Source organism: Oncorhynchus keta, chromosome 2 (assembly GCF_023373465.1).
Source record: "Oncorhynchus keta strain PuntledgeMale-10-30-2019 chromosome 2, Oket_V2, whole genome shotgun sequence".
Taxonomy (NCBI): Eukaryota; Metazoa; Chordata; class Actinopteri; order Salmoniformes; family Salmonidae; genus Oncorhynchus; species Oncorhynchus keta.
Window position 1 is genome coordinate 23,912,564 of NC_068422.1, and position 24,391 is coordinate 23,936,954.

General features: G+C 45.7%; 1 protein-coding gene and 1 long non-coding RNA gene across 2 annotated transcripts in view; one reads left to right on the forward strand and one right to left on the reverse strand.

Annotated features, from left to right (window-relative positions):
• LOC118398280 (uncharacterized) overlaps nucleotides 1-23,868 on the forward strand; it is a 32,853-nt gene extending 8,985 nt beyond the window's left edge. Inside the window, exons 2-4 of the long non-coding RNA XR_004828595.2 lie at nucleotides 2,154-2,245; nucleotides 17,752-17,856; nucleotides 23,715-23,868. This is a non-coding gene — a long non-coding RNA (uncharacterized LOC118398280). The remainder of the gene's footprint in view (nucleotides 1-2,153; nucleotides 2,246-17,751; nucleotides 17,857-23,714) is intronic.
• The window catches only part of LOC118398274 (CUB and sushi domain-containing protein 1-like), a 490,495-nt gene that overhangs the window by 392,605 nt on the left and 73,499 nt on the right, over nucleotides 1-24,391 (reverse strand).

A 24,391-nucleotide genomic window follows, 5' to 3' on the forward strand; every position in this document is an offset into this window, starting at 1 on the left:
AGAAATGACTGATTTACAGTTCACGAGGGTTACCTAGTCACACATATGAAGTTTTGAAAAGATCTGACCTTTTTAACCCATGGAAACTGCCACTGTGACACCATTAAAGGCACTTCCGGTTGGCACAGGAAGCTATAAATAAACTCATATCATGATTGGGGTATGCCTTTACAGAATCCCGAGTTTTAAGTCTTTACGTTAAGAACTGAGTTATTTACGGAGGGTTTAGTGAGTGTGTGTTATTTCAGAAAATCATAGAAAATCACAGAAATCTCGCAGAGCTCCGCAGCACACTTTAAAAAGATTCGTAAGAACAACCTGCAACTGGATCTGTAACCGTTGAAAAAAAAAACACCTATCCGTGAACATCACCAAGGTGTCGTTGTACGATTTCTCTTAAATGACGATAGATAAATGGCTGGTTCTTTTTTATTGACACCGGAGGCTCCTTGACTTTGACGTGAAGTGGAAAAATAATTTCTCTATTTTCATTTTGGACCTTTAATCCCAGATAAATGGCCATAACTCAAAAACCGTTGAGGCCTAGACGCCATCTTGTTCGGGGCCAACTGCCCATTATGCCGCCCCTACGCTCACCGAGTTTCGGCTTCTAAATATTTTCAGTTTTCGAGATAAGGCCCCGTCGTGAATCGTGATGTTTTGTAGCAATAGCCATATGATTGCTTATGCCCTCTTCTGGGAATTTCCGGGACATGGGAAAAATGACATAAATCTTATTATTTTTGTAAAACGGAAACCGAATGTCCGACAACGTTCATTTGATGACTTCCTGGTAGGTCCGGCCCTGCCGCTCGGCCCGACGCCGTCCGCGAATTTTACAAACGATTTCGGACGTCTAGTAAGGGACCGTACATTTGCAATATGGACTTTCTCACTAACCATACAGGTACTGCCGAATTCTTCCCTTAAGGTATGTGAGTGCTATGGGTTGGTAGTCATTTAAGCAAGTTACCTTAGTGTTCCTGGGCACAGGGACTATGGTGGTTTAGTAGTCTGTAATGGTTTGCAGGCCCTACCATATCCGACGAGCGTCAGCACCGGTGTAGAACAACTCTGTCTTAGTCCTGTATTGACACTTCGCCAGTTTGATGGTTCGTCGGGGGGCATAGCAGGATTTCTTATAAGCTTCCGGGTTGGAGTCTCGCTCCTTGAAAGCGGCAGCTCTACCCTTCAGCTCAGTGCAGTTGCTGCCTGTAATCCATCGTTTCCGGTTGGGGTATGTACGTACGGTCATTGTGGGGACGACATTGTCGATGCACTTATTGAAGCCGATGACTGATGCGGTGTACTCCTCAATGCCATTGGAGGAATCCCGGAACATATTCCAGTCTGTGCTAGCAAAACAGTCCTGTAGCTTAGCCTCTGATTCATCTGACCACTTTTTTTATTGATCTAGTCACTGGTGCTTCCTGCTTTTAATTGTAGCTTGTAAGCAGGAATCAGGAGGATGGAATTATGGTCAGATTTGCCAAATGGAGGGTGAGGGAGAGCTTTGTATGCATCTGTGTGTGGAGTATAGGTGGTCCAGAGTTCTTTTCTCTCTGGTTTCACATTTAACATTCTGATAGAAATTTAGTGAAACTGATTTAAGTTTCCCTGCATTAAAGACCCCGGCTACTAGAAGCGCTGCCTCTGGGTGAGCGTTTTCTTGTTTGCTTATGGTGGAATACAGCTCATTCAATGCCGTCTTAGTGCCAGCCTCTTAACTGCTATGAAAAATACAGACAAACTCTCTAGATAGTGTGGTCTTCAGCTTATCATGAGTTACTCTACCTCAGGCGAGCAATAGCTCGAGACTTCCTTAGATATTGTGCATCAGCTGTTTACAAAATGTATAGACCGCCGCCACTTGTCTTACCAGATGCCGCTGTTCTATCCTGCCGGTACATCGTATAACCAGCCAAGTATGTTGATATTGTCTTCGTTCAGCCACGACTCTGTGACGCATAAGATGTTAGTTTTTAATGTCCCGTTGGTAGTTTAATCTTCCCCGTAACTCGTCCATTTTATTTTCTAAAGATTGCATGTTTGCTAGCAGAATTGAGGGAAGTGGTGGTTTATTCGATCGCCTCCGACCTCTCAGAAGGCAGCCCACTCTCCGGCCTCTCTTTTTCCACCTCCTCTTCACACAGATCACTGGGGCCTGTTCCTGAGGGAGCCGTATATCCTCCGCCTCTGGCTCGTCAGAGTCGTGAAACAAGAGAAAGGATTCTGCTAGTCCATGGTAAGTAATCGCTGTCCTGATGTCCAGACGTTATTTTCGGTCATAAGAGAGGGTAGTGCCAACGTTGTGTACAAAATGAGTAAAACAATAAGTTACAAACAATGCAGATAAGCACAATTGGTTGACGGCACGTAAAACGTCTGCATTCTGCTCCGGCGCCATCTTACATAGAAACTCTAGTTTGTATTTATGCGAAGGAGATGTCGTGAGGCAAATGGTCACACCACATACAGACTGGGTGTGGATCAGAAACTTAAAAAAAGATGACCATATATGTATCTGTGACCAACAGATTCATATCTGTATTCCCAGTCCATGTGGAATCCATAGATTAAGGCCTAATGAATTTATTTAAATGGACTGATTTCTTTAAATGAATTAACTCAGTAAAATCAATATTGTTGCATGGTGCATGATTTTTTTTCAGTTTAGATAGGAGTACGTAGCTCCCGAATTTAAAATGCTGATGAACCACCAATATACCGTACAGTGTGTAGACGGGACTAAAATACATCTCCTAACACTACAACCTCAAATGCCAACCTTTTGACGCCATACACTACAATCGCCTACAGACTTTCATATTAAATTATCAATGCAGGCTGCGACACTACTCATTTAACTACAAACCCACACAGATAAATCAAGTGGGGTAAACCACTCTGGCCTATGCATTTTCATAGTGAGGTAAAATTATCTAAGAAGTGGTCGTCTGAAGGTTAATGCGCTGTTAACAACTTGACCTCATTTCTCTGGCACTGGGGTCACAAGTGATTCCAAGAAAATGCTTGATAAACAGCCTGATGAGGGCCTTTTATACGCTTTCACTTTGATGCCAAGATTCACTTTAAAGCTATTTGATAGTATTTTACTGCAGGTACGTCTTAGGTGTCCAATGGATATTTTAGGCCCTCATGATAATTATTGCCTCCATCTGTTGTAAGAAATATCTAATTCTATTGGTTGCATACAAATATTTAGCAGATATTATTGCGGGTGTAGCGAAATGCTTATGTTCCTAGCTCCAGCAGTGCAGTAATATCTAACAACACACACACACATCTAAGAAGTTAAAGAATGGAATTAAGAAATATAGAAATATTAGGACGAGCAATGTTGGACGAGCAATGTTGGAGTCCGGAGTATAAATATATGGGATATGTATACAATATGGATAGAATATGTAGTATATCTGAAGAATAGTATATGTACAGCAATGGCTAAATAGGATTGACTAGAATACAGAATATACATATGAAGTGGGTAAAACGGTATGCAAACATGACCAGTGTTCCTTGACAATGTACAAAGGGCAGCAGCCTCTAAGGTGCATGGTGGAGTAACCGCGTGGTAGCCATCTAGTGAGATTGACTAAGTTCAGGGCAGTTTACCAGGCGGGGGCTAACTAATGGTGACTATTTAAGTCTTGATGGCCTTGAGATAGAAGCTGTTTTTCAGTCTCTGTCCTAGTTTTGATGCACATGTCCTATCCTCGCTTTCTGGATGGTAGCACGGTGAACAGGCCGTGTCTCGGGTGGCTGAGGTCCTTGCTCTTTTTGGCCTTCTTGTGACACCAGGTTCTGTAGATGTTCTGGAGGACAGGCAGTGTGCCTCCGGTGACGCGTAGGGCATACCGCACCATCCTCTGGAGAACCCTGATACAGCCGGTCTATAAAAGTTTGAGGGTCTTATGGGCCAAGCCAAATTTCTTCAGCCTCTTGAGGTTAGGCATTGTTGCGCCTTCTTCACCACACTGTCTATGTGGGTGGACCATTCCAGATTTGTCAGTGCTGTGTATGCCGAGGAAATTGAACTCTTTTCATCAATGAGGATGTGCTCCCTCTGCTGTCTCCTGAAGTCCATGATCAGTGCCTTCATTTGGTTGACGTTGAGGGAGAAGTTATTTTCGTGGCACCACTCCACCAGGGCCCTAACCTCCTTCCTGTAGGCTGTCTCGTCATTGTTGGTAATCAGGCCTACCACTGTTGTCTGCAAATTTGATGATTGAGTTGGAGACGTGTGTGGCCACACAGTCATTGGGGGAACAGGGAGTACAGGAGGTGGCTGAGCACGCTTCCTTGTGGTGCCCCTGTGTTGAGGATCAGCATAGTGGAGGTGTTGGTGCCAACCTTCACTACCTGGGGGTGGCCTGTCAGGAAGTCCAGAACCCAGTTGCACAGGGTGGGGTTCAGATCCAGGACCCCAAGCTTAATGACGAGCTTGGAGGGTACTATGGTGTTGAAGGCTGAGCTGTAGTTAATGAACAGCATTCTAACTTACGTATTCCTCTTGTAAAGATGGGATAGGGCAGTGCGATGTCAATTGCATCATCCATGGATCTATTGGGGTGGTATGCAAGTTGCAGTGGGTCTAGGGTGTCGGGTAAGGTGGCGGTGCTATGATCCTTAACTAGTCTCTAAAAGCACTTCATGATGACAAAATTGAGTGCTACGGCGCAATAGTCATTTACTTCGGTTACCTAGACTTTCTTGGGTACAGGAACAATGGTGGACATCTTGACGCTAGTGGGGACAAGTCAATCTCTCCATATCTCCGTCTTTTATTTTTATTTATTTTTATTTCACCTTTATTTAACCAGGTAGGCTAGTTGAGAACAAGTTCTCATTTGCAACTGCGACCTGGCCAAGATAAAGCATAGCAGTGTGAACAGACAACACAGAGTTACACATGGAGTAAACAATTTAGCAAGTCAATAACACAGTAGAAAAAAATGGGCAGTCTATATACAATGTGTGCAAAAGGCATGAGGAGGTAGGCGAATAATACAATTTTGCAGATTAACACTGGTGATAAATGATCAGATGGGCATGTACAGGTAGAGATATTGGTGTGCAAAAGAGCAGAAAAGTAAATAAATAAAAACAGTATAAAAACAGTATGGGAATGAGGTAGGTGAAAAGGGTGAGCTATTTACCAATAGACTATGTACAGCTGCAGCGATCGGTTAGCTGCTCGGATAGCTGATGTTTGAAGTTGGTGAGGGAGAGATAAAAGTCTCCAACTTCAGCGATTTTTGCAATTCGTTCCAGTCACAGGCAGCAGAGTACTGGAACGAAAGGCGGCCAAATGAGGTGTTGGCTTTAGGGATGATCAGTGAGATACACCTGCTGGAGCGCGTGCTACGGATGGGTGTTGCCATCGTGACCAGTGAACTGAGATAAGGCGGAGCTTTACCTAGCATGGACTTGTAGATGACCTGAGCCAGTGGGTCTGGCGACGAATATGTAGTGAGGGCCAGCCGACTAGAGCATACAAGTCGCAGTGGTGGGTGGTATAAGGTGCTTTAGTGACAAAACGGATGGCACTGTGATAGACTGCATCCAGTTTGCTGAGTAGAGTGTTGGAAGCCATTTTGTAGATGACATCGCCGAAGTCGAGGATCGGTAGGATAGTTAGTTTTACTAGGGTAAGCTTGGCAGCGTGAGTGAAGGAGGCTTTGTTGCGGAATAGAAAGCCGACTCTGGATTTGATTTTTGATTGGAGATGTTTGATGTGAGTCTGGAAGGAGAGTTTGCAGTCTAGCCAGACAACTAGGTACTTATAGATGTCCACATATTCAAGGTTGGAACCATCCAGGGTGGTGATGCTATTCGGGCATGCGGGTGCAGGCAGCGATCGGTTGAAAAGCATGCATTTGGTTTTACTCGCGTTTAGGAGCAGTTGGAGGCCACGGAAGGAGTGCTGTATGGCATTGAAGCTCGTTTGGAGGTTGGATAGCACAGTGTCCAATGACGGGCCGAAAGTATATAGAATGGTGTCGTCTGCGTAGAGGTGGATCAGGGAATCGCCCGCAGCAAGAGCAACATCATTGATATATACAGAGAAAAGAGTCGGCCCGAGAATTGAACCCTGTGGCACCCCCATAGAGACTGCCAGAGGATCGGACAGCATGCCCTCCGATTTGACACACTGAACTCTGTCTGCAAAGTAATTGGTGAACCAGGCAAGGCAGTCATCCGAAAAACCGAGGCTGTTGAGTCTGCCGATAAGAATTTGGTGATTGACAGAGTCGAAAGCCTTGGCGAGGTCGATGAAGACGGCTGCACAGTACTGTCTTTTATCGATGGCGGTTATGATATCATTTAGTACCTTGAGTGTGGCTGAGGTGCACCCGTGACCGGCTCGGAAACCAGATTGCACAGCGGAGAAGGTACGGTGGGATTCGAGATGGTCAGTGACCTGTTTGTTGACTTGGCTTTCAAGACCTTAGATAGGCAGGGCAGGATGGATATAGGTCTATAGCAGTTTGGGTCCAGGGTGTCTCCCCCTTTGAAGAGGGGGATGACTGCGGCAGCTTTCCAATCCTTGGGGATCTCAGACGATATGAAAGAGAGGTTGAACAGGCTGGTAATAGGGGTTGCGACAATGGCGGCAGATAGTTTCAGAAATAGCGGGTCCAGATTATCAAGCCCAGCTGATTTGTACGGGTCCAGGTTTTGCAGCTCTTTCAGAACATCTGCTATCTGGATTTGGGTAAAGGAGAACCTGGAGAGGCTTGGGTGAGGAACTACGGGGGGCGGAGCTGTTGGCCGAGGTTGGAGTAGCCAGGCGGAAGGCATGGCCAGCCGTTGAGAAGTGCTTATTGAAGTTTTCGATAATCATGGATTTATCGGTGGAGACCGTGTTTCCTAGCCTCAGTGCAGTGGGCAGCTGGGAGGAGGTGCTCTTGTTCTCCATGGACTTCACAGTGTCCCAGAACTTTTTGGAGTTGGAGTTACAGGATGCAAACTTCTGCCTGAAGAAGCTGGCCTTAGCTTTCCTGACTGACTGCGTGTATTGGTTCCTGACTTCCCTGAACAGTTGCATATCACGGGGCTATTCGATGCTATTGCAGTCCGCCACAGGATGTTTTTGTGCTGGTCGAGGGCAGTCAGGTCTGGAGTGAACCAAGGGCTGTATCTGTTCTTGGTTCTGCATTTTTTGAACGGAGCATGCTTATCTAAAATGGTGAGGAAGTTACTTTTAAAGAATGACCAGGCATCCTCAACTGACGGGATGAGGTCAATGTCCTTCCAGGATACACGGGCCAGGTCGATTAGAAAGGCCTGCTCACAGAAGTGTTTTAGGGAGCGTTTGACAGTGATGAGGGGTGGTCGTTTGACTGCGGCTCCGTGGCGGATACAGGCGATGAGGCAGTGATCGCTGAGATCCTGGTTGAAGACAGCGGAGGTATATTTGGAGGGCCAGTTGGTCAGGATGACGTCTATGAGGGTGCCCTTGTTTACAGAGTTAGGGTTGTACCTGGTGGGTTCCTTGATGATTTGAGTGAGATTGAGGGCATCTAGCTTAGATTGTAGGACTGCCGGGGTGTTAAGCATATCCCAGTTTAGGTCACCTAACAGAACAAACTCTGAAGCTAGATGAGGGGCGATCAATTCACAAATGGTGTCCAGGGCGCAGCTGGGAGCTGACGGGGTCGGTAGCAGGCGGCAACAGTGATAGACTTGTTTCTGGAGAGAGTAATTTTCAAAATTAGTAGTTCAAACTGTTTGGGTATGGACCTGGAAAGTATGACATTACTTTGCAGGCTATCTCTGCAGTAGACTGCGACTCCGCCCCCTTTGGCAGTTCTATCTTGACGGAAGATGTTATAGTTGGGTATGGAAATCTCTGAATTTTTGGTGGCCTTCCTGAGCCAGGATTCAGACACGGCAAGGACATCAGGGTTAGCAGAGTCTATGTCCGTAAACACTGCAGCCAGATGTTTTGCGCATGCTCTGAGGACGAGGCTAGGGGTGCAGTCTGGGTCGGCAGCCTTGAGAGGGTTAACACACTTAAATGTTTTACTCACGCCGTCCATGGAAAATGAGAGCTCACAGTCCACATGGTGGCCCACGTCAGCGGAACTGTGTTTAAAGGTGTTTAGCTTGTCTGGGAGCAAGACGTCGGTGTCCGTGACGTGGCTGGTTTTCCCTTTATAATCCAGGATTGTCTGGAGTTCCTGCCACAAGTCTTGGGTCTGAGCCGTTGAATTGCGACTCCACTGACATTTTGCCTATTTGATTGCCTTACGGACGGTGTAATTGGACTGTTTGTTTGTACTCGACCATATTCCCAGTCACCTTGCCGCAGACATGCGGTGGTTTGTGCTTTCAGTTTTGATGAATTCTGCCATCTGTCCACGGTTTTCGGTCTGGCTAGGTTTTAATATTGAGTTGAACCAGGATATTGTTTTCTGCCAAAATAGCCATTTCATTTATTTTAGGCAACATTCATATCCAGATTCTTTATAACACATTTAGCTACTTTGGCCTACTGTACAGTGGAAGGGCCTGTCCGTGTCCTCCCCCCATAGTCCAAAACTTCTAAATCCAAATTGGGTGGGGTTTTCTTTCCTGTCTGAGTGGTTACTTGATGTGAGTTTGATTGTGTGCACCACTCATTTTGCATGATTACACAGTACGAGAGAGGGAAGAAAAAAAATAGGATGGAAAACATTGACCTTAAAATGAACAAAACCAAAAAAAGTATGGGATGTACTACTTTAACCATACTAACAAAATAGAATAGATGTGAAACCAAAAGGGTGGAATAAAGGGTTAATATTGTATGCTAATGTACAAGAGCATTGTCTCCATGGAAACTAATAGCATTTCTTTCAGGGGACTGGAGGAGAATGGCAGCCTTGCAGAGCCTATTTCTGTGCCACTTGCATGTACACTAGGAAATTGTATTCCCTTCTAAAATATCACTTTTCAGCTGAGGAAAAAGTCCTCAGCCTTAACTGATTATGGATCTGAGAGAACGCGTGTACATCTGCTTTGGACGTTGCTGCCATGCTATTAGCTACTGTCTCTCAGCCACAAACGGCATGCTTCCAGAGAGGAATTGCCATGTCTGCTACATGTTTGCTTTTAATAGTGTCTGGCTGTGTACATGTCTCCCCTCGGAGACTGGGAGGATCATTCTGATGGATGGTTATTAATTGCCTAATTGGTAACCCTGTGATGTCTGAGTTGGTAGGATTTGCAAGATTTGTTCACTGCAAGGTCGAACGGATGGGCCTGTGTAATCCTGACCGGAGGTTGTTTTAAGGTAATACGGCTGTAAATACTTTGTTCTGATGTAATAAACTCAGCAAAAAAAGAAACATCCTCTCACTGTCAAATGTTTATTTTCAGAAAACTTAACGTGTAAATATTTGTATGAACATAAGATTCATAATCTGAACAAGTTCCACAGACATGTGACTAACAGAAATGGAATAATGTGTCCCTGAGCAAAGGGTGGGGGGTGTCAAAAGTAAGTCAGTATCTGGTGTGGCCACCAGCTGCATTAAATACTGCAGTGCATCTCCTCATGGACTGCACCAGATTTGCCAGTTCTTACTGTGAGCTGTTACCCCACTCTTCCACCAAGGCACCTGCAAGTTCCCGGACATTTTTGGGTAGAATGGCCCGAGCCCTAACCCTCTGAACCAACAGGTCCCAGACGTGCTCAATGGGATTGAGATCCTGTCTTGCAGGAAATCACACACAGAACGATCAGTATGGCTGGTGGAATTGTCATGTCAGGATGAGCCTGCAGGAAGGGTACCACATGAGGGAGGAGGATGTCTTCCCTGTAACGCACAGCATTGAGATTGCCTGCAATGACTACAAGCTCAGTCCGATGATGCTGTGACTCAACCTCCAAATAGATCCTGCTTCAGAGTACAGGCCTCGGTGTAACGCTCATTCCTTCAACGATAAACGCAAATCCGACCATCACCCCTGGTGAGACAAACCCGCCACTTGTCAGTGAAGAGCACTTTTTGCCAGTCCTGTCTGGTCCAGCGATGGTGGTTTTGTGCCCATAGGCGACATTGTTGCCGGTCATGTCTGGTGAGGACCTGCCTTACAACAGGCCTACAAGCCCTAAGTTCAGCCTCTGTCCGCAATAGGCTAAGAGTCTGCGCACTGATGGAGGGATTGTGCGTTCCTGGTGAAACTCAGGCAGTTGTTGTTGCCATCCTGTACCTGTCCCGCAGGTGTGATGTTCGGATGTACTAATCTTGTGCAGATGTTTTTACACGTGGTCTGCCACTGTGAGGACGATCAGCTGTCCGTCCTGTCTCCCTGTAGCGCTGTCTTAGGTGTCTCACAGTACAGACATTGCAATTTTTTGCCTTAGCCACATCTGCAGTCCTCATGCATCTTTGCAGCGTGCCTAAGGCATGTTCAGGCAGATGAGCAGGGATCCTTGGTGTCTTTCTTTTGGTGTTGTTCAGTCAGTAGAAAGGTCTCTTTAGTGTCCTAAGTTTTCATAACTGACCTTAATTGCCTACCATCTGTAAGCTGTTAGTGTCTTAACGACCGTTCCACAGGTGCATGTTCATTAAATGTTTATGGTTCATTGAACAAGCATGGGAAACCATGTTTAAACCCTTTACAATGACGATCTGTGAAGTTATTTAGATTTTTATGAATTATCTATGAAAGACAGGGTCCTGAAAAAGGGACGTTTCTTTTTTTGCTGAGTATATGTGCTGGCTTTCTGCCCATCAGTTCAAAAGTGCATAATGAAACCTTGATGAACCTAGTACATTAGCTCTCATAAAGCCATTGGATTAATTGACTATAGCACTACAGTATAATACATTAACTAAATAACTGAAAGCATTTTTACACCAGGTCAAATATTCAATATTATTAGGAAACTACATGGTAAAATGTTAGTTACACAATAATAACTTATGAATCACTTTATTTCATTGGTATTCACTAAATCAAAAACCACTGGGCACTGGTTGGTGCCAGATAGTTAACTATTGTGTAGAATAAGTAAGTACCAGATTGTTTCCAAATATATATTAATATAGCAAATATCAGACTTAGCATGCCAGCATTTTGAGGCATTTAATTCTATGTAAAATAAAATGCTAAAACAGACATGAGATGATAAATCAAGGTATTATGTAAGAAACTTAAATCAAGGCCTCATTAATTTTCATCTTGCAATGTAAATTACATCAGAGAAACACGATGCACAACTCTACAGTCAAGAGTTGGTTAGATTCGCCTTGGTGATTCTACGGTGTGGGCAAATCTGACAGGTAATTACTGTACATCAAGAGAGACGGACTGTGCACTTAAATCCCTGTTGAAAAGGCCCTAGGATAGACAGTGAGGAATTCTAATGCACCTTGAGCCCCTTATAATGATACCCGGATCTGTTGACTGTGACAGACCATGATTGTTTGTGATGGTAGAGTTGAAAAGTACCAAAGGTGACCGACACCGCAGACCGTATTACACACTGAAGCAATTACTCACAATGGTATTGTTTTTCCCTTCTAATCCTAAAGTCAGGTGATCGGGGGGTATGACCTATGCACAGATGGGCTTGATTAATATGCTAAAGCTGGTGTATTAAACAGCTATTTAGAGGGAAAGTGACACTTTCACTAAAACTAACTGTGACCTCGGAGGTCTGAACTTCTCTCCTATGGTGAAAGTTCATGAGGACCGAGAAGGTTAAGGAACAAATTAGACTATGGCCCGAATTAAATGGAAATCCTAGCACTACAATAATAAAAAACAATTGCCTTGACAGCTGAATTGATTTTGATTGCTGCCGGTGTGATGCACTGGGTTACAATATTTCCCTTTAACATCTGGAGGTGTGATTTGAATAAGGGCAGGTGTCTGAGGAAGGTTGGATTAAAATTAGATGGATTTAGCAGTGCTGAAATATTCATCTTCCCTTTCTCCATGTCCTGGATTGGCAGAATGAAAATGCTGTTTGGAGCTCTCCCAGTATTGTTTTTCCAAAATAGAACTAGGTCAGCTCTGGCAAGTGTTTTGAGCCCATTGAGGAGACGAGCGTCTTTAGTATGCATCATGCACTGGGATAAAAAATAAAGGCAAGCCCGTCAGGTCGGCCCTCCACTACACATCTCAGTGGGCACTGCAATGCCGCTCCTGAGTTGCCTTTCACGCCAGGCCCACCTGTCACCAAAGACTGATACTGTAACCTGCCAGACTGCATGGCCCTATAAGTCAACCATCAGACCTCCCAGGAATTTTGGGTTCAGTTCTCCCTGCCTTTAACTTCCAGGACAGATGATAAATTAAATGTTACTTACGAGCCCCTAACCAACAATACACTTTTAAAAAATGTGGATAAGAAGAGGTAAAAAGAGGATGATAAGAGTGCAATCTCACAGTTCTCCCCAAGATAACAATGCGTGGTGTCTCTCTATAAGGACTCATACTTTTCACTGCATCGATAGAGACATGGAGGGTCAGAAGGTTTAGTCACTGACTGCTTCTATATTTTCTATCTGTGGATCTGCTGCTATGCTGAGATCTACCTCCATCTATATGACATGAGTCATGAATAGGCTACTTGTTTGACACCTGGCAACTACTGATATGCGGTATCTCAGTGCGCTCATCGTCTTAAATGTTCACTGTTAATGCATATATTCGTATACCAATAATTAAGTTGAGCTAGGGCCAGTCAATCAATAAAATGCAATTATGTTCATTGTCCGTAGCTTATGCCTGCCCATACCATAACCCCACAGCCACCATGGGGCACTCTGTTCACAACGTTGATCTCAGAAAACTGCTCGCCCTCACAATGCCATACAGATGTTGGAGGTGGCTCATGGTGGAGAAATGTATATTCTATTATTTGGCAACAGCTCTGGTGGACATTCCTGCAGTCAGCATGCCAATTCCACACTAACTAACTGTCACGCCTTGGTCTTAGTATTTTGTGTTTTTTTATTTTTATTTGGTCAGGCCAGGGTGTGACATGGGTTTATTTTGTGGTGTGTTTTTGTATTGGGGTTTTAGTAGGTATTGGGATTGTGGCTGAGTATGGTTGTCTAGGAAAGTCTATGGTTGCCTGAGGCGGTTCTTAATCAGAGGCGGTTCTTAATCAGAGGCAGGTGATTATCGTTGTCTCTGATTGGCTGCCTAAATATGGTTCCCATTCTTTGAGTGTTTCGTGGGTGATTGTTCCTGTCTCTGTGTTAGTTGTCACCAGATAGGCTCAGTCACTTTGGTTTTTCTTTTTTCCTTGTTTTGGAAGAGAAGAGAACGAGCGCCATTCTCCTTGCGGAGATGGTGCAAAATACATCAACACGGTCGGTCCCTGGGATTGGGCTGGCCAACACGATTCGGTTTGCTTGGAAGGAAAAGGAGTTGGAGCCTTTAGGACGGGAATCTTTTGGAAGGATAATATTGATGGGGATTCTAAAGCTGACGATGATATCCTGAGAAGGGCAAGAGCAGTGGGAGGTGAGAGGCCGATGAGCCACTATGAAATAACAAGCCTGGCGAAGAACAACTTTAGGGTTGTAACTGTCAGCATTTACAACCCATACGTTAAGGACGAAGAGGTGAGGGCCTTTCTGGGGGGGGGGTGGTGGTATCTCTCCACTGCCGCCATCACCAAAGAAGAGAATGAAGAGGGTGCAATATGCCGCCAGTGATAGGGAGGGGATGGCCAAGAGAGTGATGGAGGTGGGAGAAACCTCTGGGTTGCTGCTGGTTTCCCCAGGCCCTCAACTTCTGTTGGGTGGGGACACACCTAACAAGACTCAGGACTGGGTACAGGAGGAGGTGGGGAGTTTTTTGGTTTGGGGACTCAGCCTCCCCGATTTATTTTTTATTTTTTTCCCAATCCAGCTGCAGCACTGGGGAGGGGGAGGTTTGTGGGGGTAGACCCAGGGTGCAGGGCACCCCGGAGCCAAACACTATTCCTGCATCCTGGGTTGGTGAGATAGAGGGGGGATGTTGGGAGTACGGATGGTGTTCTCACCGGTAGATATGGAGCAGGGGAGCATCGGGTGAGTCTCCTGTTTTTTTTCTGTCTGGGTTTAGAATTTGAGTGTGTTACATGTTTTTATTTTATTATTTCATGGGGTCTAATTTTACTTTTGTTAGTTTAAATGTAAGGGATTTTGTTAAGAGGGCGGTTTTTAGTTATTTGGAGGGTGTGGGGTTTGATTTTTGTTTTTTTACAAGAGGTTCACCTGAGGGATGGAGGGGATGTTGGTAGGTTTAAGAGGGAGTGGGACAAGGGAGAGTCGGTTTGGGGTATTGGGGGGGTGCACTCATCGGGGGTAGGGATTTTGTGTGGGCACAGGGAGGTAAAAGTGGAGGATTCTTTTGTGGTAATGCATGGGAGGGTTATAGAGGTGGATGTCACGATAAGGGATTGCAAATTTAGATTAGGGGTGGTGTATGGGCCACAGGTGGGGGCAGACAGGAGGGAGATGGTGGACTGTCTGACGCCCCTGTGTGTCACAAATAGGAAATTAGTGATGGGGGGGGATTTCAATACAGATTTAGGAATAGGGGGGGATAGCAGTGCAGGCGCCATTGCCGGGCTAATGGCTTGCCATGGTCTGGTAGATGGTGGTCTGCACACTACTCTGAAAATGGCCGGTCCTACATGGCGCAACTCCAGGGGGGTTGAGCGGAGGCTCGACTATATTTTTGTACCCAGGTCTTTGGGTAAGTTGTCTGGGCGGCTGTTGCCCAGACAACTTACCCAAAGGGGTGCTCCTGCAGGTGGGGTCGCCAGTCTGCCTCTTTGGTAGGGGGTACTGGAAATTAGATCGGGATGTGCTGGAGGAGCAGACTTTTGTTGACGGGTTTTTTGGTTTCTTTTGGAGGCTTGAAGGCCTCCGGCCCAAGTGCGAGGGGGTGTTAGTGGTGGGAATTAGTTAAGGTGAGGATTAGGGCTTTTATAATAGGGTATTGCAAGAGGAAAAAAGGGAGGAGAGGAGGGAGGTGGATCGTATCCAAAGGTTAATTGAACTTGAGTACGAGGCAGGCAACCTCGGCGGGTCGTTTGACTAGGAGAGATCCGCAACCCTAAAGGCGCAGCTCAGGGAGTTGCAGGAGCGGAAGGCTCGAGCTTTCCTGGAGCGTGCGCATAGTGGCTTTCTAGAACACAATGAGACTTGTTCTGCTATGTTCTTTAAGTCGGTTAGGGCCAGACAGAGTAGGAAGGTAATGCATGGCGTTAGGGAAGAAAATGGTAGTATAGTTAGAGAACCAGAGGATATGGTCAGGGTGACAACTGATCATTTCCAAGGTTTATTTAAGGAAAGGGAAATGAATGTGTTTTTAGAACACTTGTCCAGGCGGTTGCCGGAGGACATTAGAGAAGTGATGGAGGCCCAGATCTCACTAGAAGAGGTTGAGAGCGCTCTTAGGAGGATGGGAAAAGGGAAGGTGCCTGGGATGGATGGGCTGCCGGCTGAGTTTTATCTCAAGTTTTGGGGTATACTTGGACCAGTGGTGCTCGAAGTCTTGAAGGCCATCCTTGAGACGGGGGTCCCGGGGGGATCAATGGCTGTTGGTGTGCTGTCACTTTTATATAAGAAGGGGGAAGTAACAGACCTTGGCAACTGGCGGCCGTTGACCATGCTATGTGTAGATTACAAGCTACTTGCAAAGGTTTTAGCAGACCGGTTGCGCACAGCCCTTCCCTAAGTCGGTCATGAGGATCAGACGTGCGGGGTAGAGGGCAGCTCTATTAGATGGAAACTACAGTTAATCAGGGACTCCATCGCTTGGGTTGAAGAAAGCCTTTGATCGCGTGAATAGATCCTTTTTATTCAGAGTGTTAGGTCGATTAGGATTTGGGGAGAAGTTCATAGGATGGATTCGTACATTATATGTCGGAGCGGGGTGCCGAGTTAGTGTAAATAGTCACTTGGGTGACGTTTTTGACCTCGTCTGGGTTCAGGCAGGGGTGCCCACTCTCGGCTCTCCTCTTCGTTCTGTACATGGAGCCTCTGGGGGCTGCCATTAGGGCAGACACAGGGGTGGAAGGCTTGGTGATCCCTGGAAGTGGTGGGCTGCGTGTTAAGATGACGCAGTACGCCGACGACACTTCCTTGATGCTGTGCAAGGACTCGTGCCTGACAAGGTCCATTGTCATCTTTGGGGATTTCACCCGAGCGTCGGGAGCAGTTCTGAACCATGCAAAGTCTTCCGTCAAGTTTTACGGAAGATGGCGTGGTAGAATGGATGTGCCTGGGGGGGTATCTCTCTTTGAGGGGGCCCTGAGGATTCTCGGGGTCCATTTTGAGACCTCCGGCTCAGCGACGCTAAACTGGAACATGCGTATCGCAGTGGTACAGAGGAAGCTAGCAATGTGGAAGGCTAGGTATTTGTCTTTTATGGGCAAAGTCCTGGTCCTAACGGTGGATGTGTTTCCGTCTCTTTTGTATTTGGCGTACATTTACCCATTGCCGGCTTGTCTAAGGAGGCCTCTAGTGAGGCTTGTGTTTCAGTTCATGTGGAGTGGCAGGTGCGAGTGGATCGCTAGGGCACGTATGATCTGTCCCATCGGGGAGGGAGGTAGGGGGGTACCACATTTCCCCCTCAAGCTGGACACAATTTTTGTTTCTTGTTAACGGAGCTTGCTCATCCAGTGATACACCCGTCCGGTTACCTCCTGCAGGTGTTCTTCTCGTATTAGGCGAGAAGCGTAATGGTGTGGTCTAACACGGGTCCTCGTGCGGAACAGCTGCCGTGGCACTTTGGTCATGCGGCCAAGTGGCTGCGTGCGCACCCTAAGGTTGAAGTTGCCCGAGTAGGTTTAGATCACAGGCACCTGTACGAGGAGGTCAGAAAGGCAGGGAGTCCGGCGCCTGTAGTGGGCATCTTGGAAGTGGTCTGGGATGGGAGTGCAGGCGCGGGATCTGGACAACCGGCTCAAGGACCTGAATTGGTTGAGCCTCCATAAGTGCTTGCCGGTACGTTCCATCATGTACCAGTATAGTTTGGTGCAATCCCCCACCTGTCCAAGATCCTCTTGTGGCAGGGAGGAGACTGTGCGCCATGTCTTTTGGGACTATGCCTTTGCCAGAGTAGCATGGGCTAGGGCACGGGTGTTGTTAGGTTTGGTAAGGGGGGATTTTGTATTGACATGGGCCAGGTTAGAGAGAGGTGTAGGGAGAGCGAGAGGGACGGATAGGGACAGGTTTATGCTCTGGCTTCTCATGAGTCTCTTTAAACGGGGGCTGTGGGAAGCCATGCAGAACATTTACATTTACATTTACATTTAAGTCATTTAGCAGACGCTCTTATCCAGAGCGACTTACAAATATGAAGACAGGGAGAGATTGGGGGGTGGAAGGGATAGTGAGGAGGGTGGAAGGAGATTTGAGGGGGAGGATGAAGAGGGAGGAGAGGAAGTGGGGGCAGCATGCTGCTCGGGAGAGGTGAAAGGGGGGTTTAGGGCTGGGTGTCATTTAGATTTGAAAGGGGATAGATTAGGGACAGGGAGATGGGGAAAGGTATTTTGTAGGGTGACGGGGAGGGAAGATGCTCCCCTGAGGTTTTGTTTGGGGTTTATGTTTAGTTAAACTAATTTAATTAAAATACCATTATTTGAGTATGTATGAAAATTATGAGTTGTAAAGAATGAATGGTATTGAGGATAATTATTTTTTATAAAAAGAATAGGCTGTATAGGTTTTCATGTTCCGTTTGTTGTTTTTGTTTGTTCATGTTTTTTCTTCATTAAAGATGTATCGAACTAACCACGCTGCATTTTGGTCCGACTCTCCTTCGGCGGAAGAAAACCATAACACTAACAGAAGAAACGCATCTTCTACAAGAACCAGTTCTGAGGTAAGAGCTGAAAGCCTGCTGAGACATACACCACTCCTGGCTTTAATAGGGTAAATATAAAATACAAGTATAGAGAAATGGAAACCGCATTACATATGATTTAGCTGTACCCTCATCTTGGCCACCAATGATATGAAGTGTCCAAAGGCACAGGTAGAAAATTACATTTAGAAAAATGCATCTCACGGGAGAGCCCAAAAGGAGGTATTTTGGCAAAGATCTTATGGAACAACTCCCCTTATGTTTTGTGGTCTCTAGACTTAACTTTATCACTGGGGAAAATGAAATCATCAAGAAGAGTCGATGGGAATAAAAGTGCTATTCAGTGGCCTGAGAGAAGTGATATATTTGACTATATCAGGTGTACAAGAGGGAGATTGAGTGCAGATGATGCCAACCCTGGGAATGAATCCCCTAGAGCAGGTATTCCCAAACTGGGGTACACGTACTACTGTCGGGGGTACTCCAAATAATCATTTAAAATGTATGTATGTATGTATGTATGTATGTATGTATGTACATACAGTGCCTTGCGAAAGTATTCGGCCCCCTTGAACTTTGCCACCTTTTGCCACATTTCAGGCTTCAAACATAAAGATATAAAACTGTATTTTTTTGTGAAGAATCAACAACAAGTGGGACACAATCATGAAGTGGAACGACATTTATTGGATATTTCAAACTTTTTTAACAAATCAAAAACTGAAAAATTGGGCGTGCAAAATTATTCAGCCCTTTTACTTTCAGTGCAGCAAACTCTCTCCAAAAGTTTAGTGAGGATCTCTGAATAATCCAATGTTGACCTAAATGACTAATGATGATGATTACACACAGGTGGATTGTATTTAAGTCTCCGTATAAATGCACCTGCACTGTGATCGTCTCAGAGGTCCGTTAAAAGCGCAGAGAGCATCATGAAGAACAAGGAACACACCAGGCAGGTCCGAGATACTGTTGTGAAGAAGTTTAAAGCCGGATTTGGATACAAAAAGATTTCCCAAGCTTAAAACATCCCAAGGAGCACTGTGCAAGCGATAATATTGAAATGGAAGGAGTATCAGACCACTGCAAATCTACCAAGACCTGGCCATCCCTCTAAACTTTCAGCTCATACAAGGAGAAGACTGATCAGAGATGCAGCCAAGAGGCCCATGATCACTCTGGATGATCTACAGCTGAGGTGGGAGACTCTGTCCATAGGACAACAATCAGTCGTACATGGCACAAATCTGGCCTTTATGGAAGAGTGGCAAGGAGAAAGCCATTTCTTAAAGATATCCATAAAAAGTGTTGTTTAAAGTTTGCCACAAGCCACCTGGGAGACACACCAAACATGTGGAAGAAGGTGCTCTGGTCAGATGAAACCAAAATTGAACTTTTTGGCAACAATGCATAACGTTATGTTTGGCGTAAAAGCAACACAGCTCATCACCCTGAACATACCATCCCCACTGTCAAACATGGTGGTGGCAGCATCATGGTTTGGGCCTGCTTTTCTTCAGCAGGGACAGGGAAGATGGTTAAAATTGATGGATTGAGCCAAATACAGGACCATTCTGGAAGAACCTGGTGGAGTCTGCAAAAGACCTGAGACTGGGATGGAGATTTGTCTTCCAACAACACAATGATCCAAAACATAAAGCAAAATCTACAATGGAATGGTTAAAAAAATAAACATATCCAGGTGTTAGAATGGCCAAGTCAAAATCAAATCAAATCAAATTTTATTTGTCACATACAGATGGTTAGCAGATGTAAATGCGAGTGTAGCGAAATGCTTGTGCTTCTAGTTCCGACAATGCAGTGATAACCAACAAGTAATCTAACTAACAATTCCAAAACTACTGTCTTATACACAGTGTAAGGGGATAAAGAATATGTACATAAGGATATATGAATGAGTGATGGTACAGAGCAGCATACAGTAGATGGTATCGAGTACAGTATATACATATGAGATGAGTATGTAGACAAAGTAAACAGTGGCATAGTTAAAGTGGCTAGTGATACATGTATTACATAAGGATGCAGTCGATGATGTAGAGTACAGTATATACGTATGCATATGAGATTAATAATGTAGGGTAAGTAACATTATATAAGGTAGCATTGTTTAAAGTGGCTAGTGATATATTTACATTTCCCATCAATCCCATTATTAAAGTGGCTGGAGTTGGGTCACTGTCAATGACAGTGTGTTGGCAGCAGCCACTCAATGTTAGTGGTGGCTGTTTAACAGTCTGATGGCCTTGAGATAGAAGCTGTTTTTCAGTCTCTCGGTCCCAGCTTTGATGCACCTGTACTGACCTCGCCTTCTGGGTGATAGCGGGGTGAACAGGCAGTGGTTCGGGTGGTTGATGTCCTTGATGATCTTTATGGCCTTCCTGTAACATCGGGTGGTGTAGGTGTCCTGGAGGGCACGTAGTTTGCCCCCGGTGATGCGTTGTGCAGACCTCACTACCCTCTGGAGAGCCTTACGGTTGAGGGCGGAGCAGTTGCCGTACCAGGCGGTGATACAGCCCGCCAGGATGCTCTCGATTGTGCATCTGTAGAAGTTTGAGTGCTTTTGGTGACAAGCCGAATTTCTTCAGCCTCCTGAGGTTGAAGAGGCGCTGCTGCGCCTTCTTCACGGCGCTGTGAGTGGACCAATTCAGTTTGTCTGTGATGTGTATGCCGAGGAACTTAAAACTTGCTACCCTCTCCACTACTGTTCCATCGATGTGGATAGGGGGGTGTTCCCTCTGCTGTTTCCTGAAGTCCACAATCATGTCCTTAGTTTTGTTGACGTTGAGTGTGAGGTTATTTTCCTGACACCACACTCCGAGGGCCCTCACCTCCTCCCTGTAGGCCGTCTCGTCGTTGTTGGTAATCAAGCCTACCACTGTTGTGTCGTCCGCAAACTTGATGATTGAGTTGGAGGCGTGCGTGGCCACGCAGTCGTGGGTGAACAGGGAGTACAGGAGAGGGCTCAGAACGCACCCTTGTGGGGCCCCCGTGTTGAGGATCAGCGGGGAGGAGATGTTGTTGCCTACCCTCACCACCTGAGGGCGGCCCGTCAGGAAGTCCAGTACCCAGTTGCACAGGGCGGGGTCGAGACCTAGGGTCTCGAGCTTGATGACGAGCTTGGAGGGTACTATGGTGTTGAATGCCGAGCTGTAGTCGATGAACAGCATTCTCACATAGGTATTCCTCTTGTCCAGATGGGTTAGGGCAGTGTGCAGTGTGGTTGAGATTGCATTGTCTGTGGACCTATTTGGGCGGTAAGCAAATTGGAGTGGGTCTAGGGTGTCAGGTAGGGTGGAGGTGATATGGTCCTTGACTAGTCTCTCAAAGCACTTCATGATGACTGAAGTGAGTGCTACGGGGCGGTAGTCGTTTAGCTCTGTTACCTTAGCTTTCTTGGGAACAGGAACAATGGTGGCCCTCTTGAAGCATCTGGGAACAGCAGACTGGTATAGGGATTGATTGAATATGTCCGTAATCACACCGGCCAGCTGGTCTGCGCATGCTCTGAGGGCGCGGCTGGGGATGCCGTCTGGGCCTGCAGCCTTGCGAGGGTTAACACGTTTAAATGTCTTACTCACCTCGGCTGCAGTGAAGGAGAGACCGCATGTTTTCGTTGCAGGCCGTGTCAGTGGCACTGTATTGTCCTCAAAGCGGGCAAAAAAGTTATTTAGTCTGCCTGGGAGCAAGACATCCTGGTCCGTGACTGGGCTGGGTTTCTTCTTGTAGTCCGTGATTGACTGTAGACCCTGCCACATGCCTCTTGTGTCTGAGCCATTGAATTGAGATTCCACTTTGTCTCTGTACTGACGCTTAGCTTGTTTAATAGCCTTGCGGAGGGAATAGCTGCATTGTTTATATTCGGACATGTTACCAGACACCTTGCCCTGATTAAAAGCAGTGGTTCGCTTTCAGTTTCACGCGAATGCTGCCATCAATCCACGGTTTCTGGTTAGGGAATGTTTTTATCGTTGCTATGGGAACGACATCTTCAACGCACGTTCTAATGAACTCGCACACCGAATCAGCGTATTCGTCAATATTTTTATCTGACGCAATACGAAACATGTCCCAGTCCACGTGATGGAAGCAGTCTTGGAGTGTGGAGTCAGCTTGGTCGGACCAGCGTTGGACAGACCTCAGCGTGGGAGCCTCTTGTTTTAGTTTCTGCCTGTAGGCAGGGATCAGCAAAATGGAGTCGTGGTCAGCTTTTCCGAAAGGGGGGCGGGGCAGGGCCTTATATGCGTTGCGGAAGTTAGAGTAACAATGATCCAAGGTTTTACCACCCCTGGTGGCGCAATCGATATGCTGATACAATTTAGGGAGTCTTGATTTCAGATTAGCTTTGTTAAAATCCCCAGCTACAATGAATGCAGCCTCCGGATAAATGGTTTCCAGTTTGCAAAGAGTTAAATAAAGTTTGTTCAGAGCCATCGATGTGTCTGCTTGGGGGGGGGTATATACGGTTGTGATTATAATCGAAGAGAATTCTCTTGGAAGATAATGCGGTCTACATTTGATTGTGAGGAATTCTAAATCAGGTGAACAGAAGGATTTGAGTTCCTGTATGTTTCCTTCATCACGCCATGTCTCGTTAGTCATGAGGCATACGCCCCCGCCACTCTTCTTACCAGAAAGATGTTTGTTTCTGTCGGCGCGATGCGTGGAGAAACCCGTTGGCTGCACCGCATCGGATAGCGTCTCTCCAGTGAGCCATGTTTCCGTGAAGCAGAGAACGTTGCAGTCTCTGTCCCTCTGGAATGCCACCCTTGCTCGGATTTCGTCAACCTTGTTGTCAAGAGACTGGACATGTGCCCTTTTTCGGAGTCTGACCAGAATACCGCCTCGTTTCCCTCTTTTTCGGAGTCGTTTTCTTGGGTCGCTGCATGCGATCCATTCCGTTGTCCTGTTTGTAAGGCAGAACACAGGATCCGTGTCGCGGAAAACATATTCTTGGTCGTACTGATGGTGAGTTGACGATGATCTTATATATTCAAAGTCCAGACCTGAATCCAATCGAGAATCTGTGGAAAGAACTAAAAACTGCTGTTCACAAATGCTCTCCATCCAACCTCACTGAGCTCGAGCTGTTTTGCAAGGAGGAATGGGAACAAATGTCAGTCTCTCGATGTGCAAAACTGATCGAGACATACCCCAAGCGACTTACAGCTGTAATCGCAGCAAAAGGTGGCGCTACAAAGTATTAACTTAAGGGGGCTGAATAATTTTGCACGCCCAATTTTTCAGTTTTTGATTTGTTAAAAAAGTTTGAAATATCCAATAAATGTCGTTCACTTCATGATTGTGTCCCACTTGTTGTTGATTCTTCACAAAAAAATACAGTTTTATGTCTTTGTTTGAAGCCTGAAATGTGGCAAAAGGTCGCAAAGTTCAAGGGGGCCGAATACTTTCGCAAGGCACTATATATATATATATATATATAATTTCTTCACATTTTCAAACGGTCCTTTTTATATTTTCTAACGGGGCTATACATTTGGGTGAGTTTTTTTTCTTATTGCCTGAGTAGCCTCGTTTCACTGTGAAAATTTAAACCATCTCGTGTTCAGCAAAATAACACTGTGTCAAATAATTAACATCCAATCACATTAACCGTTACTCTCTAAAGGGAATTCCACTAACGGTCAGTATGTAGCTGCTGCTCATTCTGTTGGCTCAAATTGATAAATTGTTTTAAAAAAGTAAGACTCGTCCATAGACACGCATACCAGCAGTACTGCACCTATCGACGACACAAGTTGTTCTGCTTCCGTGAGCACATCCAATGCTAGCATTTAATTCTAAATTTGTTAGCCCAGCTAGCATGGACACTGACAGTTGTGAATCTGATGCAGCCGAAGATCTACTGCCCGCTTACCCGGGAAAGCACCAAACAGCAGACTGTAACGTTGGACCATCGAAGAGGCGCAAATATGATGAACTACATTGTTTTGGGGTTAATTTATATTGGGAGTATTGCCTTTCCTCAGCCACAGTGTATTAAATGTGCAAAAGTACTCTCTCACAAGTTGATGATCCCTTCATTCTTGCGCAGACATTTAGTAACAAAACATGCCAATTAGAAAAATATGCCACAAGTTTTTGAGCGAGAATTAAAATGACTTTCGAGTAGTAAGACATGTAAACTCAGCAAAGAAAGAAAAGTCCCTTTTTCAGGACTGTCTTTTTCAAAGATGACTTGTAAAAATCCAAATAACTTCATAGATCTTCATGGTAAAGGGTTTAGAAACAGTTTTGCATGCTTGTTCAATAAACAATGAACATGCACCTTTGGAACGGTCGTTAAGACACTAACAGCTTACAGACGGTAGGTAAAACTTAGGACACTAAAGAGGCCTTTCTACTGACTCTGAACAACACCAAAAGAAAGATGCCCAGGGTCCCTGCTAATCTGTGAACATGCCTTAGGCATCCTGCAAGGAGGCATGAGGACTGCAGATGTGGTCAGGGCAATAAATTGCAACGTCCAGCGCTACAGGGAGACTGGGCGGACAGCTGATCATCCTCGCAG